The sequence below is a fragment of the Ambystoma mexicanum genome, chromosome 2p (genome assembly GCF_040938575.1).
Source record: "Ambystoma mexicanum isolate Mex_15411 chromosome 2p, UKY_AmexF1_1, whole genome shotgun sequence".
NCBI classification, from domain to species: Eukaryota; Metazoa; Chordata; class Amphibia; order Caudata; family Ambystomatidae; genus Ambystoma; species Ambystoma mexicanum.
The window spans coordinates 115,796,490-115,815,686 of NC_090923.1; the positions used below are offsets into that span (position 1 = coordinate 115,796,490).

Sequence of the window (19,197 nt, forward strand, 5' to 3'; positions counted from 1 at the left end):
GGATAAAACTGTTTTTTTCCAACTAAGGAAACTAAACATGCTGCCTCTTCTTACTTTTGACCATTCGGTTTTGTCTTAAACGTGTATGTTCTATCACCTTTCGACGGCAACAACAGAATCGATTTAGTGCTACGAGAGTCTTGCTCAATATAACAATGGGTTCAAAATGCAGCAACGATGGTAAGTTGAAAATCCAAACATGTTAACAGATCTCCAAAGGACTGACATTCCTACAATGGTTTCCAGTTATAAAATGGGCAGCCTTTAAAATTATGTGTATGGTACATACGGCTGGCTATACGTGGCGTAAAACAAAATAATCACATTTGTTGACTGTAAAGGTCAAGAAATCTGCTGAAACGATCCATGCCAAAGATTAAGAAAACCAGAATTGGCGAAAGGCCTACATTTTTTTAGCTGCCATCGCTTGGAATTCTCTGCCTGACAATTTATTAAGTCTTTGGCAAAAACATAAAAACGTATTTATGCAAAAATTCAGCCAAACGTCCCTTATGGAAGAAGCAATCTACACTCCATAGTGCCATGATGCCTTTCTGATCAGTTTGTGAGCTGTAGAAGACTACAAACCCGAACATAACAGTGCACTCGCAAATGCATAGGGATGTTCATTATTTAGGATGCAGGTCTGTTATCAGCAATAGTAGGTGACCACCCAACTTTGGGCTGTGTGCTCCCCCGCACTAGAGTAACTTTGCTGAAAATGTTGGGGGGGGGTCATGACATCTAAAAGAAGGGGACAAAATGGTGTGCCACGAATATTGGGGGTGTAAATTGCACTATGCTCCCCCAACTCCATAAATATTTCTGAAGGCGCCACGGCCTATTTCCAAAAGGTTGACTTCCGTGGCTTAATGCCTTCCCGCCTTCTCATCCTCACTTTTATGAAAGCAGGAGGCGGGGATGGATGTCAGGGTAAATTATCCAAGTCGCTGGTGGGTCCAGACTACCTTCAGAGGTGGCAGGCCCGCATCTCCTGCCCTCCACAAACAGAAGCAGGGAGGTGGGCCCAGAAGAAAGCGCTGAAGATGAAAGTCGCGCGCACAGGCAGACGGCTCCGAGCTTTAATAACTGCGCACACGAGCTGGGCCTGAATGTGCTTATTGTTCTTACCGGGGTCGACCACGTCGCCAGGACAGGCTGGCGACAGGGCGCTGGCTTCCACGGAGAACCAGTGCTGGGAGACGCCGAAAACAAGGCCTTGTTTTGTTTTCTAGTCGTGCGGGCTTGCGACGCAGTCAGGCAGAACGACAACTGTGGTTTCCCTCCATATCTTTCAGCGGCTCGTACAGGAGGGCGACAGGGGAAGTCTTAACTGTGAAGCCGCTCTCCCGCCGACTGCTTCCAAGGACGGCTAGAAGTGGGGTTCAGCCTGCAGCGCCTGATGAGAACCCCACTCGGCCATATATGATCTAGTTTATTTTCTATTCCTTGCATTTGTTGAGCGCTGGCCCAGCCTAGTGGAGCGCTGTACCTGTACATGGAAATAGGGGGGTCAAGTGAAACAGGGCGCATACATTAGTGTCCGGGCTTTGGACTGTTGATTGCACAATCTATATTGCTTCGTCCTGACCAAACCACGCACCAATCTATCTTTTAGGAATCAGCAGTATGGATCACTGACTGCCGGGGATGGGCTCCCATCCCAATGTGGGCACAGTTCATAGTAAAAGCCAAGAGGTGTCGGACAGACGCGCATGCCGATGGCACGAAGCAGGTCAGTATGAGCCTCGGCATTAAAACCCCTGGCAGACAGCAAACTCGCCCAAGTCAGGCACCAGCTCAAGGGTTTTACAACTTCATTTATGAAATGCATTTGGCCTGATTGTGTAAGGTGGCCGTATTCTTCATTCAGCCGACTCGTGTAAGGTAGCCAGATTCTCAGGAGGATAGCTTAGGGGCAACGTGCTTGCCTTGGAAGCAAGATGATATGAAGCAACACAGGTTCGAACCCCGGATCCGCACTTAGAAACCTCTGGTTATTAAGCGCGTTATAAATAAAGTATCATATCATATCATATTCTGCATTTAGCCTACTTGTGTACGGTAGCCATATTCTGCATTTAACCTAGTTGTGTAAGGTAGTCATATTCTGCATTTAGCCTACTTTTATAAGGTAGCAACATATTGCATAAGGGGTTTCTAAAATCAATCACTCAATGTCTGTCTATACATTTTAGGTCCTGCCTCCATTTTAAATGTAGGTGTTTTCCTAATTCTGTTCTCATGTAGTCTTCCTATGCATTTTAGGCCCTGCTCTCCTTTTTGAATCCAGGTGATACGTAACACTCTGTTCTTTGGTCTCTCCGAGGGCGTTCAACCAAACAGCGCTTTGGGACCATAATTATGGTGAAAGGCACTATACAAATGACAAAAATGAAAGAATGAATTAAATTGCCATTATGAAGCCAGTGGAGGCTGTCCAAAACCACCCACACCAGCCTTTATGTGCTGTATTTTTCTTTAGGGGCACCGCACCAGCCTTTCACAGAGAAACCTGCACTATGATTGGTTGTCTTATGGTACCTTTCTGAGTGCGCTCTTTGCCCCGATATGAGACATGCTGTCTCCCTGAGCGACTGAACGCTGGTTGGCCTATTTCTTACCCACCCCCAATCGCTGATAGACCTAAAGAGAAACTACAGGCCCTCAAACACTTTCTCCACCATATGACGCCAGACAAAAACTAGGCTATGTTAGCACTCATCTACGCTTCCACAGGCTTGCTGCATATGGAATCAGACTGTGAAGTGATAAGGGCTTTGGCTTCCGAATAAATAACAGTTGTGAGCGCTAGGTTCTTCTAATACCACCTCTACCAACGCTAGTGTTTTTTATTTTACTTTCTTTTGTATTAACACATGGAACAAAAACATACATGCTGTCAGCAAAGCTGATGTACTCTTGGAGCAGGAACATTTTTAAGTTACCTCACGGCAAACAATTCCAGAGTCTCGCCTGGCAAATGCAGTACTGCTCATCTCCACTGGAGCAGAAATTACCCTCACATCTAAGTACACTATATAGTCCTGCCCCTGATCTAACTCTCTACGGGTTACAGCTGGCAGAGACCATGCTTTGCGTATTGGGTAAGTGCACGTTAAATTGATATTGCACATGTGTCAGCCCTGTGGGCCAAGTTCAGCTGTGGAAGGGTTAGGTCTATTCCCGCCAGACAAAACTGGACCCTGCCCTACCGGCAGGAAGGTAGCCTGGTGGGTTGCCAGTCTTTGTACCTTAATAAGGGCAGGTAACACCTTCTCCCGGGGACAGACACTCCACAGGACGCTGGCCTGGAAACAGGAATCAAAGGGCTCACCCATTCACAAAGAGCTAGATCTCACACCAGAAGGGGTTCATTTCTAAATGCCTTTTGTTCTATTGAGCAGGGCAGGGGTGGAGTTAAGAGTAGTGATGGAAATCTGTTCAAGGTAAGGAAACTTTCACCATTTTGCCTCCCTTTCACTTTCCTGTCGCTTCCACTTCCTGTAGTACAAAGCACTTTAGGTGTGATGTCAGAAGGATGAGGTCCACTCATTTCAAGAGCAGGGATTGGACCTTTAAAGCAGGCTAGCCTTAGGTCGATAAAGGAGTACCAACTTCGGTTTGGTGACAGTTGTGATAAATATGTTCTATGCAAAAGCGCTATATAAACAACCATTTCACCATGTTTATTTTTTTTAAACCTTCACGTGGCAGGGCTTCAATAGACTGAGTGGTTCCTCTCCACGGAAATCCTTAGTAAAAGGCAAAAGATTTATTCGGTTTGAAGAGAAACCACAGTATACCATGAGATTAGATATAGAATTTAGCATGAGTCCTTGCCTCTTTGCACTGTTGTATCATAACATTGGCATGCCATTAGGTATCAATAGCTCCATGAAATTAGATCTTTCATTAAACATCAAAAGAGAATTCTGCTATCCAACCTCAAAACAAGCAAAACAATTCATGTTTGCTCTACTATGTAATTGGCTAGGTTTTTGTGTTTTCACCATTGCAATATATACAGGAGAGATCAAATGGCCAAACCTTAGAGAAATAATGAAAGGTGTATTCTGTAAAAATGCAGAAGTGTGCCGCCTATTAATGATTTCCATACAGTTTGTGCATGTGTCGTCTGGATGTTACATACATTTTACTATCTTGCAAAGGAGACAAGTCATTTTTACTCTCTTGAAATCACATTTACTATCAAAGTTTAAAAATAGGGAGTAAAATACTCCCACCTCAAAATCTTATCTGGAGCACTGATAGCACACCTTTAAAATGAAGAGGGATTCCTGGTTCTGAGGTAGGCTAGACCTCACTTCGTAAGGACTGTGATGAAGAAGAGGGAGAGGATTAATACCAAATTGCATGATGCCATTTGCATGCAACAATTAAATACTTATTGGAAATAACGATGGATGTTTTTACTTTTGATATTTGGACAGCTGAGGTTTTATTTCCAATGCTCAGTTACACTGTAAACAAGAGTCACTTCAACAAACGCGAAAGAAAGAACATGAACGTAAGAGTATGGCTGATACCTTACCAGAGGAGGTGAACCAACTAATACAAAGGTTTGGGTTTTTCTGCTATATAGGCTGGGGAAAAGAGATGGGAACCTCAGCACCCTTCCTGTATGCAACATTTACCAATCCCACAAGGAGTAGTACAAGAGGGTTGGGGTGGGTGCTAATACAGGATGACCATTTACGTTCCCTGGGTAAGGGGGCTAAGAGTGTTCCTTTGCAACCAACAAGTACTGCCAGACCCATCCAGTCTGCCCGTGCCTCGACTTACTCCAATCATACACAATGTGACATGGTCGCCAGCTTGTGCTGGATAGAGCTAGGCAGGGCTATAGCCATTAGAGGCTGTCTTCACAATATAATTCTTCAGGGTGGGTGCAGGTAGTGGTGTGGTTTTCCCGGCCTAACACCCTCCCATCAATTACTAAGCCTTTAAAACATATACACGGGTTGTTAGCACTCAAATGGCATTCATTTCATAAACATTCGACAAAAAAGTCCATCGCCCTACTCTGTGCAGTAGGGTCCAGGATTAACCCTTAGAGATACCTTATCAACTCCACAGAGCCAGAAGCATTCATTCACACCCCATGCTGGGACGTACTCGTACAGCAATTGTACAAAGATACATTCTGCATTTTAGCACAAATGTCCTTCTGGTACAGAAGCCGAGAAGGTTAAGTGTTTTGCGCTGACTTTTCAATCTGCAGATTATAGGGTTGAATCTCGGCAAAATCAATTGAGCTTTCTTTCGTTCTCAGGTTGATGACATTAATAACATTCCACAGCGCTATGAAACAAAATAAAAACGGCCCAGGTAAGCGCTATGTAAAACAGATTATTAAAAGAACATGCTGATGATGTGCCTATGCGTTCCAGAAGAACTCCGATTTTTTGGCAACCATTATCTTGGTTCGATTTCAACAAAAACAATTAGGCACACGGCACCTCCTTCTCAATGCCAACCTCCCCACACTCCTGGCTTTCGCACAGAGCTGCTCTTGTGGGGGCGACTGTGGCCTGCCTGGCCTGAGGGCACTAGGGCAGCCATCTATCAAGCGGCATCCCACTGTCATGGCAAAGGCAGCCCGGAGAGTAAAGTGCATGGGAATGAGCGTGCCTCGAACATTAACCTCTGCCCCCGTGCCGGAAGGCAGGATAACTCACCAGGGGACCAGCTGTGGACCTGCGAGAAACCCAGTGGGTGCAGGTGCAGACCCTGGCCTGGGTGTCTCAGCTCCCAGACCTTCGAGGCAGACACAATTAGAACCAATTTCAGAACGCTTTGAAAAACCAGATGCGGATGAAAGGGAATTGACGAATTTGAAATGAGGAGGACAGCCTTATTTGGATGCATGAGAAATAAAAGAAGGTGTAGTGCTTATTAGGAGGGGAGAAATCAGATTTGCTGGGGGAGCTCAGGGGACAGTAAAACAGCCGCCTGTAGGTTGGAACCAAAGGAAGTCACAAGATCATCTGTAGACAGGTTGAAACTAAACAGCTGGTCCTTTTTTGGCCTACTTCCAAAAATGATGGCATGAGGCATAACCCTCTTCCAACTCATTTTAACAATCCCAATAAGCCAAGCGACTTCCATAGACCTCAATACTTCCATAGACCTCAATAGTCGCCGTCCCACCTAACAATGTATCACCGAAACTCCAAATACGAGGGTTTATCTCCATTGATCTTAATAGAATCGCCCCCCAAAGCATCACACTCCCCACTTTGAAGATTCAGCAGGTTGAGCGGTTTGTGCCTTAGAATTCCTCAAACACATGAAAGGTTTGTACAAATTCAATATTGTTTGGCAAGTTCCTCTAAATGAGATTTGCTCCCTAAATCGAACACCACTTCCATTGTTTCCACAGATATTGAACAAATGGGGTTAGAGAGAAAAGACCCATCTCTATCTCTCGCTCTCTCTCTTTCTCTCTCTCTCTCTCACACACGCACACCCACACACAAAGAAGTTGGGGAGATGATAGGGAATTCTATAAAGGCTCAACATAGGAAAAATAGTGGTAAACATTTCTGAACTAGCATCGAGCAACCAATTCTAAATAAATCATTGACATTTGCACTTTACTATAAAGGGTATTTATTGAGCGTGTACCTAGCTCCGGGAAGCAAAGGAGCGCTTTACAATCATAGGGGGAACAACACAGTGAGGACAGCAAAGAAAAAGGGAGTGGGGTGCTAACAGGGGAGGGTGGGCAATTGGCAGCAAGGGAACCCTCACATGGCCCACGACCATCGTAACCCCATCGTAACCCCACCTGGAGATGTCAACAGTGTTAAAAGGTCTGGGAATCCTCATGGAGAACGACCTCACATTGGAACCGCAGGTCCAGGGCTATAGCAAAAAAATGCTTCTACCTCCTCCGATTAGCAAGAGGAATCCTCCCTGAACCCTGGCAATCATCTCCTTGGTATTATCAAGGCTAGACTACGCAAATAGTTTATACGTAGTCTGTACCTGCGGTATCAAATCAAGAATTCTATATATTGGTATCTCGCAATGTATTTGTTAGAATGCTTTATTTGAAACATTCTTTGCAATGTAAGGAGCCCATGTCTCTTAATATTTGGGTTGCCTTGAACATAAGTCAGAGTGGCTTCTCGCCAGGTGCTTCAAATACATTGTCAAAAATAGACAGAAATTAAATGTTATACTGAATTATAGAAAACCTCTGAAACAAGACTTTCTCAAAATGAAAAGGAATTGCTTTAAAAAGAATTAACAGAAGGTCACCAGCATTACAAAAAAACTCCAGATTAGGCTTGGGTGGGTGGGTGCAATGCTGGTTTAAGATTGCAAAATACGTTTGACAGCAGTAAAACAGCTGCATGACAAATAGGTTGAGGTACACATGTGGCATCAAAAGAGCTTTTACATATAATATTAAATGTGCTGTTCAACATTGAATGGATAGCGGAATAAGCTGCTATAGACGGTATAAATCACGCGTGTCCATCTTTCCAAGCACCCCATACAATCATTTAATATTTGGTGGACTTTTCAAACAGGTAAATCTCTGCACACAACATTGGTCTGGAGAACCCTGTGCCGAATGCATGGATTATTCTTTAAATCACTTATATTATACAATCAGAAATTCCAAAAAGAAACGGAGGCCTTTATCATTTGGAGTGGTTTATCTATTGCACTGAAATTATTTAATGTTTCATTAATGGCCTTCACCCATCGATTATATTTGCAGCTAGTCAGTGATTAACAGCTGCACTGTGTAGACATCACCGTGTGGGACATTTTCTTCCCCACGTGCACAGCACGGAAGGGACAGCCTCCGTTCACATGTTTGTACAAAACGTGGCAGTTGTCCTCCTTTCCACAATGTAATGTAAAAAGTGAGGAGTAAACCATAGGCTAAATAGCCTTCACGTGTCACTTTTCTATCACATTGGTGGAAAATGTTAATGCCTACCGCGTTCAACTAGTGCAGGAGGCTCTTACAATGTATTCCTACGGAATCTCCCTACTTTTCACAGCTGGTCATTTCATGCAGATTCCATAGGAATCCACTGCATTACCTCAGCATGAAAATACCTGCTGGCGATAAAACACCAGCATTTGTAAGGTGGAGTGGGAAATGGGGGTGGACATGTTAAAACACTGCCTTACAAACCCACAACAAACAAGGCAAATCATAATAAATAGTGGTAAACACATCTGCAACAATTTTTTCCAATCCACCTCAGAACAAAAATGACATTCCATATATTTTGAGAACCCAACGCCACAACAATCAATAACACCTTAGAGGAACTGGGCTTTACCCAGAAGATCACTGAGCCCACTCACACCAAAGGTAGAACTCTGGACTGGTTAGCTGTGCACAATTGCCCAGTCCTGGTCTCTGCTATACTCCCCCAGCCCTGGACAGACCACTACTTGATCTCATTCACCCTAGAGGCAACCCCAGCGCAAACTAACAGTATAGCTCCAGCCGTCCAGTCCCGAAACAAAAAGAATATTACCCCTGAAAATCTGATCCCGGTGATCGCACCAACCTTATATGCCATTCCAGATCACACAGATCCATTCACGATGGTAGACATTTACAATAAAGTCATGCTCTCATCCATTGATGTCATAGCCCCTTTGAAGCTAAAAAAGAGCAAACCCCGGAAACATATCAACTCTTGGTTCTCTCCTTATCTTAAAGCCCTCAGACAGGAAAAGCGACGTTGCGAAAAAACCTGGAGAGCACACCCTTCAGAAAAAAATTTAAAAAACCTGAGCAGACTAGCATTCCAATATAAAAAAGAAATTATACTGGCCAAACAAATATCCTATAGCACTCGAATCTCACAAGCTAAATCCAACACTGGAGAGCTCTTCTCAATATTAAAAGAGGTTGAATCCCCGATCCAAGCTCCTGACTCGTGCATCAAAGACAAATATTGGTGCACTGGTATACAAAATACCTTAGCCAACAAAATCTCCTCTCTCAAGACGAAGATAAGCACTAAAAAAGAATCCCTTCTCTCCTCTACTAAACCGAGTATCTTCACCCACAAAAAGATTCACCCGACTCAATCACACCCCCCTGCGCACAATCCCCTCTTTAACTTCCCCAAAGTATCCACCAAAGAGGTAGAAAATGTCATTCTCACCCTCAAACCATCGAACTGCCACGGAGACATATGCCCTGCACAAGTGATAAAGGATGCGGCCAGTGATCTCGCACCATTTATTACCAAACTAATAAATGCGTCTTTCACATCAGGCACCGTACCCAATAACTTGAAACAATCATGGGTCCTCCCCTTGCTCAAAAAACCGAATCTAGACCCATCTACTCCCACTAATTACCGCCCCATTACCACAGTACCATTCCTTCTGAAAATCCTCGACAAAATAGCATACCAACAAATTCAACATTACCTCGAGCATTTCCATCTCCTAGGCGTCCGACAATCGGGCTTCAGGCCTCAGCATGGTACCGAAACTGCACTTATAGATCTTAAGGCACAGATAGACGAGCTGAGGGATCAGGGTAAAACAGCACTACTGCTACTCCTTGATCTCTCAGCTGCCTTTGACCTGGTCGACCACGAGATCCTGTGCAACCACCTACAAAAAGCCCACTTCTCTCAAGAGGCAACTGACTGGATCCAATCCTTTCTAAATAACCACACGATGAGAGTCTTCTCCCTACTAGCAGCAGCCGACCCAACGCCCATCACATGTGGTGTGCCTCAGGGATCCTGCGTCTCCCCAACACTATACAACATCTTCACAAAGCCCCTTTTCGATGATCTAGATGATCTGGGTATCACCTACACTAATTACGCCGATGATACCCAGATCCTCATCCCGTTGTCGGGGGATTATGACAAGGATTTGGTCTTCATTAACAAAGTGTACCTCATCATCCAGGCATGGATGGCTTCACACGGTCTATGCCTGAATGATGACAAGACAGAACTCCTCATTCTAGGCTCCACACATTACCTCAACAAACTTGACCAAAACTTCTCATTGTTCGTAATCGACATTAATAAGATTACGGTAGCTAAGGAGGTTAAGACCCTCGGCTTCTACCTAGATTCTACCCTCACCTTCAATAAACAAGTTAATGTGATGGCATCCGTCACCTCATATACATGCAAACTCATTAGGGCAGCCAAACCCTTTCTCTTTCCTGCTAACTGTATCACCCTAGCCAGGGCTCTGATCCTGTCCAGTTGCACTATTGCAACGCTCTATATGTAGGCTGCAACAAATATATCACAAATAAAATTCAAATCCTTCAAAATAATACCCTAAGAGCATCCCTCAGTATCCCGAAGAAAGCCATATTTCTGATTCCAGAAGGTCTGTCAATTGGCTATCCACCAAAGAAAAAATATTCCTCAAATCGGTTTCTCTGATTCATAAATGTCTCCACCAAGCAGCCCCTCAATACCTCATCTCAAGATTCACCAGACCCACCCTTTCTCTCCCTTCTAGAACGGCCAACTCCAACCTCCTCCTGGTGCCCAAGTTTAAACGTACAATGTCCGGAGGGAACAGCTTTCCAGTAAAAGCAGCTCAATTCTGGAACTCCCTTCCTCCTCCCTGCAGGGAGGACCTCCCCTACCACCAGTTCAGAGCTAAGACCATCTACTGGCTCAAAGCTATAGACTCATAACGACCTCTCGCTGCCCTGTTGCTCCTCACCACAATGATTGTAAATATGTACATTTGGTTGTCCACTGCTCAGCGTAGATACCCTTCTTCCGACTACCGGCCTATTGTATATAGTACTGCTTATATTGTATATTTCTGTATCTGTGCCTCTTCTGCGTGACACGTCCAGCACTGTAACCACAGCTGGACTTCACTCCTCTGTATGTAACTAAGCTTTGCAATCCTCTGTTGCTTCTGCGCCTGGCTACCCCTGGGTTAGGTGCACAATACAAATAAAATACAAATACAAAACATGCGATGTAACACCATTTGTCAAGCAAACAGATGGAAAAAACTTTTCAAACCTAAAATCTGACTGTAACAAGGCCATGAAAATATCTTTAACCGTTATATAATTTTTCAGAATAACCACAAAAGATGATTTCAGGCAAGCACCAGACAAAATGACAGATTTATCATAGCGGCTAATGTCAAGCTTCCCGGCCGGGATGCTCCCCACGTGCACTGGGAATTCAACGCATCCAGAGCACGCGTAGCCTCGTATCTTACCTTACCCTATCCTCGTTGATGGAATTGAAGACTGAGGACTGGGGCCGGGCTCACTATCAGAAAGGGATAGACCGTTCTGTTCCCGGGCACCGTCATGTTCTTGCAATGTGCGCTTCTACCACTCCCTGCACATGCGCACAAGATGCAGCGTCCCCTGTAACCCGCATTGCCAACAGCCAAGAAGCTGTAAAGAAGCATAAGAAAGGCAACAAGGGTGCAACTTCCCCATCTGGGAACACCAACTGTGGGAAGTCTATAACCCACATTGCCAACAGCCAAGAGGTTGCAAAGCAGGTATTCTAAGAGGTGAAACTCCAGTTTTCTGGGACACCAACTGGGGGAGACCTTTAAACTGCATTAACAAGAGTCAAGAGACCATAAAGAGAGGCAAACATTGTTCAACCTCCCCACAAAGGATACTGGTGAGGAGTATCTTGGAACACATTTTGCCACAAAGCATAAGTGTAGCTGTAGGAGTTTACTGGCATCCTGCAAGGCAAGTTAACCAGGAAAGGGACCAATAGTAGTTAGTCCTGGCAGCCGAGTGGACTAAGTATATGTTGTTTTGATGCAAAGTGCGGTAATGAAAAAAGCTTGTTAACAGAACTTCATTTGAAGAACAACGTGGCATTACTAGAAGTAGTTGCTGTGTTATCCTGACAAAAACATTCCATTTGATATGCTGATAATTGCTTTGGTATATGAACTTATGTTTTGAGAGCATTCCATTTAAGAAGGCTGATATGCTGATAATTGCTTTGGTATATGAACTTATGTTTTGAGAGCATTCCATTTAAGAAGGGTGATATGCTGATAATTGCTTTGGTATATTAACTTATGTTTTGAGAGCATTCCATTTAAGAAGGGTGATATGCTAATAATTGCATTGGTATATGAACTTATGTTTTGAGAGCAATCCATTTAAGAAGGGTAAATGCTGATAATTGCTTTGGTATATGAAGTTATGTTGTGAGAGCATTCCATTTAAGAAGGCTGATATGCTGATAATTGCTTTGATATATGATAATTGCTTTGGTATATGAACTTATGTTTTGAGACCATTCCATTTAAGAAGGCTGATATGCTGATAATGACTTTGTTTCATGAACTTATGTTTTGAGAGAAAGACATTTTTGCTTTACCAAGAAGAATACTGGGAAAGAAACCCATTGCTGAGATTTGTGGAACAAGTGTTTATGAAAGAGGCATTTACTTTAACAAGTGGAAGGTCGCATTTGAAGGAAAAGATATTTTTGATTGAACTGAACAGAACTTTGTTTAATCAGAACTACTCCAAATGTATTCCTACATTTATCCAGGGGATGGGAATCCAACCCTGGTTACAAGGAGTACTTTGAAAAAATCCTATACGTTTGAACTCTTATTCTATTGTGTTTAATTGAAGATGAAGGCTGCCGAATATTCCATGTGTTATTTTGTTGTATTTATTAGAGTGAGGGTCAGAGACTTTTTGGACACTAGATCATCTTTCTTTAGTTTAGTTTGCTAGGTAGGGACGCCCTCGTTAGGATAGGGACAGTTAGGCATTTAGCTCACTCTTTTCATTTAATAAAATGGCAAACCTTGAACAAACTTTACCTTTGTGTCCGTCGCGCATTTCTGACCCATTACATCATTCAGTAGTGGAGGGAGCGGGTCCCAGTTTGCCACATGTGCCTATACTGGATCAGACCCAGCTTCTTGCACTAGCCGACATCTCAGCAAAGCGGATATTGTAGACACCAAGAAGGAGAAAACCCTGCACAAACCCTCAGGTACACACCCGTGGTGAGAAAAGCAGCCTGTTAGCTACACACGGTTTATTTAGGATTCTTCTCTAATATTAGAATAAAAAGTACTTAGTACTAGGCCACTACAAGTATAACCAGTGTCACAGACAGAAAATAAATGTTTTTAGATACCCAGAATAAAATAGTGTGTCTTAGCACATAGGCCCCTAATGGAATCAGTCGGATACACATTATGTGGCCCTTTTGATGTTTTGGTCCACTTCCCATGATCCTTCACCACATCATAAACTATAGGTCTAAATAAGTACTGATAACAAGTTGTCCAGTGTTCTTGATTACCACCAGGAAAGCATAAAAACCCAATGGAAATGCAGATATATACTAATAAAGGCATATGTGCTCTCAGTGAACAGAGCACAAACATTTTCAGCTGCATAACGTTCCCATGTCTAAATGGTAGTGCGTATAATAATGTTGTAAAATCATCATGTTGTAAAATCATCACGCAAAACACACCCTTGCACAGTTGAAAATGTCCTTGTGGAAAACTGTCATGGAAACGCACAATCCATGAAACTATGACAGAAAGTAAAAGCAAAATCAAGAGAGCAAACCACAAAATCACCAGTTGTAACACATTTTAAGTACTGGTCACAAGTGGTAGCACATGACAGACTCAACAAAGAAAACAGATCACATACTGTAACAAGGTCAGTAACCTAACCCTGTCACAAGGGATAGTAGTCTGTCGGCCTGGGGTGGGAGGGATACCAGGGTGGAAGCCAGAGCCAGTCCTACCCCAGAGTGGGACAGTGGCAGCAGAAAGGGCCCTATTTTCTATCCCCTACCCAAGTGTCCCCAAGTGCCTACCTTTACAGGCGCAGTGCCAACTTTCATCACCTCATAGTTTTCAGTCTCTTTTCCAGAGCCACCAGAGAATCTTCAGAAGTGCAGGGAAACCACCAGCAGGGTGGCAGCCCATCAGCGCCCCACATATTCCTTCGGTAGAGGCCCGAACCGCACAGCTAATGAGTAAAGAGAGCTGCAGCAAAGGATGAATCATAGAGCTACGTGTCTTCGCGAAGCACCACACAACACTCCCCACCCTTGGCACACAGAGTCAATGCAGTGTGAGAGAGAGCGCCAGCAAAGGAGCAACCGGAGAGTCTGCGCTCACCAGTCTCAGCATGCAGAGCCACAGAACAGCTGTAATAGACCTAGATCACCAGGGAATTGTAATGGAGTACTCTGACAGTTTGCGGTACAGGCCACCATTGTTGTAAAAAGCAAGCCCCACATGGAAAAAAGGGGCTGGGCTTAACCTACTCTTTGCCACTTCATGTGATTGTAACACCTCCCAGATTGGGAAGTTAGGGCCAGATTGGCCAGGGATATAAAACCAATCAGAGGAATATTGGGATAAAAGGCAAAAGGAAGCAGGAAGCTGTAGGTTGTTCCCGTAAGGTTGCAGAGGGAAGAGGTAGCAGGACAAGAGAGCAACAGGAGGATTGGAGTTTGAGGGCAATAATGGGAAAAGGCAAGGTATTGACTGGTGAGAGGTACTGAGTGGCGAGGACACGTGCAGGGCTAGTGAGTGAAAGTGGTGGAGGGAGTACAGAGAGTGAGTGGAAGTGCTTCTGAGAGCAGAAGGAGAGTGTTACGTTGTGGCCTTAAGGCATAATATACGAGTGGAGCCGAAAGTGGGTTTGACAAGATTTTACTGGGTTCAGACTTCAGGTAAGTACATGTAGAAAGTTAAGTGAAGTATACAGGAAGGGAGAGACACCCACCAGCCCCCTTGTCCTTTCAGTTCCAGGTCCCAACTGCTTTTCCTAGAACCCTCATGCACACTACAGTCCAAACATTCCACACCAACATTCTGAATATGACATAGGCATACACACCATGGACAGGGAGCAGATCAAAACCTAATAGAGAGCAGCAGAATAGTAGGCAGGCAGTAGAGTGGAGGAGGGATTAGTAGAGTGGAGGAGGGAGTTGCAACATGAAAGAGAAGAGGCATGCAGAAAGAGGTAAAAATATCAGAGGGACACAGGACGGCGTAGGGAGAAGAAAAGGAGAAGGTGAGTGGAGGTGGACGCCGGAAAGTAGAGGATGAAATAATATCTAGAGAGAGGGAGGGGACCATCAGGGCATGAGAGGATGAAAAGTGAGACTGGTAAAGTGTCTGGAAGGCACATTCTCAAAACATCTATTATTTATTAACAAAGTCCCTACTAGAGTCTAAATACATATGAACTCGTTTTTATAATAACTAGTGTTTAAATAGCGCTACAAACAAGCAGGCTGCTATAGTTATTATTATCCCACTGCACCATACTCAATTTTTCGGCCTCGAAAGGAAGAAAGACTGAGTTGGCTGTTGAAAGGGACCCGACGCAGGGCAAGATTATAACTCTTTTATTAAGAATTAGACAACGCGACAGCAGGCATTCACAAGGCATCAGTCTTCAACTGAACTCTCACCATTCTGGAACCTCCCTCCAATAATAACATTCCATTCCCGAGGCTGCTGACCTCACAGTGCCACTTGGCTGCATAGTTACTAAGGAAAGTACACTCTAACATTGAAAACTAAAGGAATTGAAATAACAGTGAATACATGAAATATGAAATGGTTACCATTCAATTACATGCAGATAAACATCGCAATATAAACACAAATTTATGACCGTAAGAAGTGTCCTAATCATAACACATCTCCTCCATGCTATTTTATGTAAATGTTAACATTTACATAAAATAGCTCATCTATTCCACATAGTAATCTTTTAACCATGTTGGTCTCTTCCTGGCTCTCCCAACACACATTCCTGTATTTACCATCATCCTTTGCACTCTCCAAATCTTGGTTAATATCAACATTCACTTTAGTATCACTTGTTGAAACATTGTTGTCCATTATCCCACTGTCTTCAACCATGTTAGCAGAGCTCTTAACCAACCTAGACTTAGACCAACTTTCTCCACCTTCTAAAATCACTACATTCCCTCTAAGGGCCGAAATCGTTCTTGGACCTATGAATTTGCTCTCCACACATTTGGAACTCAACCTTGGATTCCTTATCAATACACAATCACCCCTTTCCAACTTGGTAGCCATAGCCTTTTTGACATCACCAAATCTCTCTTTGTATACATTTTGTGCTTCTTTGATGAGTCTTATTATCTCTTGTCTATCTATAGCCACACTCCCTGCCATTTCCAACCAACCTGGACACAATTATGTCCCAGGTTGTCTGCCCTTCAGTGACACAAATGGCGAGACCTTTGTAGTTGAGTGAGGCGTTGTACAGTAGTTCCATACTAGCTCCTCGAGTACCTTCGACCACTCCAACCCAGACGCCAATGCCAATTATATTCCGCTCTTAACAAATCTATTCGCTCTCTCAACTAGCCCATTGGTTCTTGGATGATATAGCGTTGTTCGCGCATGCCTTATGCTGAATCCTTTAAAAAAATCTAACCTCCTGTCTGAACAGAGTTGTACTCCATTGTCAGTAACCAATATTGTGGGAAAACCCTCTCTATAGAACACATTTAGAATGGTAGTCTACCATTACCACCAAGTATTTGTATCCTTCACCAAGTTCTTGTATGGGTCCCACCAGATCAATTGCTACTTTTTCCCATGGTTCTCTGGGTACACTTACAGGAGCAAGTGGTACCTCCCTCACGGCCTTACTTTTATCACTCCTCTCGCATTCTCTGCAATGTCTGACTTTCTTTTCAACCTCACTATCTACACCTGGCCACCAGAATGACTGCCTCAAATACCTTTTGGTCCCTCCCATTCCTAGGTGCCCTTGATGAGCCACATTCACTACTTCACCCCTTACTTCAAAAAATCTGTCATAACACCTATGCACATTGTTTCTTTGAGGCCATCCGTCCCTTGTCCAAACCTTCACCTGATTCAACTCTCTGTCCTCATTGTCCGCTTGCAGCCATTCCTCCTTGTCTATGGCATTACACACTACTTCAGTAATACTAAAATCCTGTTCTCTGGCTATTTCTGTGTTTTCATCACTGTCGACTGGTAGTCTGGATAAACAATCCGCAACTACATTCGCTCTACCTGGTATGTAACATACTTTAAAATTGTATCCTAACAATTCCACCATCCATCTTGAAATTCTCGGTGAGCCCTTGGCCTAATCCGTACTGCTCATGAGTTGTACCAGCAGTTTGTGATCAGTCCTAACCTGAAAAGGCTGTCCCCATAATAAAAACTTGAAATGGGAAATAGCCCATGACATTGCCAAAGCTTCTCTCTCTAAAAGGGAGTAATTCTTCTCTGCCCCTCTCAATGGCCTAGACGCAAAAGCTATCAAATGTTCTACCTTTCCTGAATCATATTGAGATAACATAGCACCCAGACCCAGTAAGCTAGCATCAACAGACACTGGTTTTCCTTCCTGAAACAAACCCACTAAGTGATGGCGCTCAAGCAATTTCTTCTTTAATGGATTTAAAAGCCATTTGGCATTCTTCGGACCACTTAAAATTCACTCCTTTTTTTAGTAAGTTTCTTAACGGGGAAAATATTGATGCGAAGCCATTTACGAACTTGTGATAATACTCTGACAAGCCCATGAATGACCTCAATTGATCCTTGTCCTTGGGTGGAGGGGCCTTACTGATACTATCTACCAGTGATTTCTTTTGGCAAGATGCATTCCCTAGATATACTGTGACCTAAATATTCCACTTGTTTAACTGCTATTTTACATTTACTTCTCTGTACTGTTAAACCAGCATCTTTCAATCTTGTCAATACACATCTCAACACCCTTTCATGTTTACTCTCCTTCTCCACATACACTAGTATATCATCCTGAAATACAGTCACTTTGTCTACACCCTTCAAAATCTCTTCCATCACTTTCTGAAACACAGAGGCAGTTGATGCCAGACCAAATGGAATTCGGAGAACGTTGTACGTTCCTTCAGGGGTAATGAAGGCTGTGAGATGTTGACATTGGCTAGAAAGTGGTACTTGATGGTACGCTGCCGATAGGTCGATCAAAGAGAACCATTTGGGTTTTCCCACGGTGGCTAGAGTTTCCGCAATGATTGGTAAGGGATGTCTCTCGACAAGGATGTTCTGGCTTAAGCTCCTCAGGTCCACACACAGTCTCAGTTTCCCATTGCTTTTGGTGACCAATACCACCAGCGACAACCATTCTGTGCCTCCCACAGGTTCAATCACACCTTTGTTCATGAGATCAGCCAACTCTCCACGTAATTGTTCTCTCATATTTAGAGGCACATGTCTAACCTTGTGAACTGTAGGTTGAGAGCTTCTCTTGAGCTTGATGTCATGTTCAAAATGTTTTAAGCTTGCCCAACCTTTCTGTGAATAGTTCCGGAAATTCTTTAGACCATTTGTCCTCCATTTCCGCTATAGTCACTGGTTCCAGTGCACTAGCTTGAACTCTGACACCTAACTTTCTTTGTTCTTCCCATCCAAGTAATGAGGCGCCCTTCTTAGCTACCAGTATGTTGGCTGTGCACCTCCTACCTTTATACAACACTTATGCTTGGAACTTTCCTACAATATCCATAGCCGATTCACCATATCTGCAAGGCTGCACTTCTGCATGCTCGAGTGACTTTCGATCTTTTCTCAAAACACTTCTTAGAGTTACCTCCAATATGATAGTCCAAGGTGAGGCTGCGTCAACCTTCATCATCATTTTTCATCCGTCCACTTCAAATTCGTCTAAGGTCCCACTTTGTTCACCAGAGACTGCCGAAATGTGAAAAATATGCGTGGGAGCCACTTCTTGGGTGGGTGTCACCGTTGACGTGTTCGAAGTTGACCGGCTCACTTCACCACCAGTTTCTCTTGAGTCCACCATGTTTATTGATAGATCTCTGCAGACATTCGCAAAATGTCCTCTGCGCTTACATTTAAAACATTCAGCAAATCTAACGGGGCATGTGGGGAAACTCGAGCCGTGTTTGGGACTCACACATTTGGTGCACTTTGCGCTCCATCCATCTCTTCTATTACAACCGGCGCTCGGCTTCTTTCTTTGTCCGACCGCACATACCACATGTGGTACTTGTTTGTCCATCTTCATTTCCTTGATGTATTGTGTGGTTCGTTCAACGCTTCTCGCCAGTTCAACAGCTTGTTCCAAGGTGACCTCCTTTGCCAAAAGTTTCTCTTTAA

At 43.7% G+C, this 19,197-nt stretch overlaps 1 protein-coding gene and 1 non-coding gene across 3 annotated transcripts in view; both read right to left on the minus strand.

Moving 5' to 3' along the window:
* The window catches only part of EEFSEC (eukaryotic elongation factor, selenocysteine-tRNA specific), a 1,309,919-nt gene that overhangs the window by 1,111,667 nt on the left and 179,055 nt on the right, over positions 1–19,197 (minus strand). The window lies entirely within an intron of this gene.
* On the minus strand, positions 3,686–3,804 carry LOC138568221 (U5 spliceosomal RNA). The gene has a single exon (XR_011302564.1). It is a non-coding gene; the product is annotated as a U5 spliceosomal RNA (small nuclear RNA).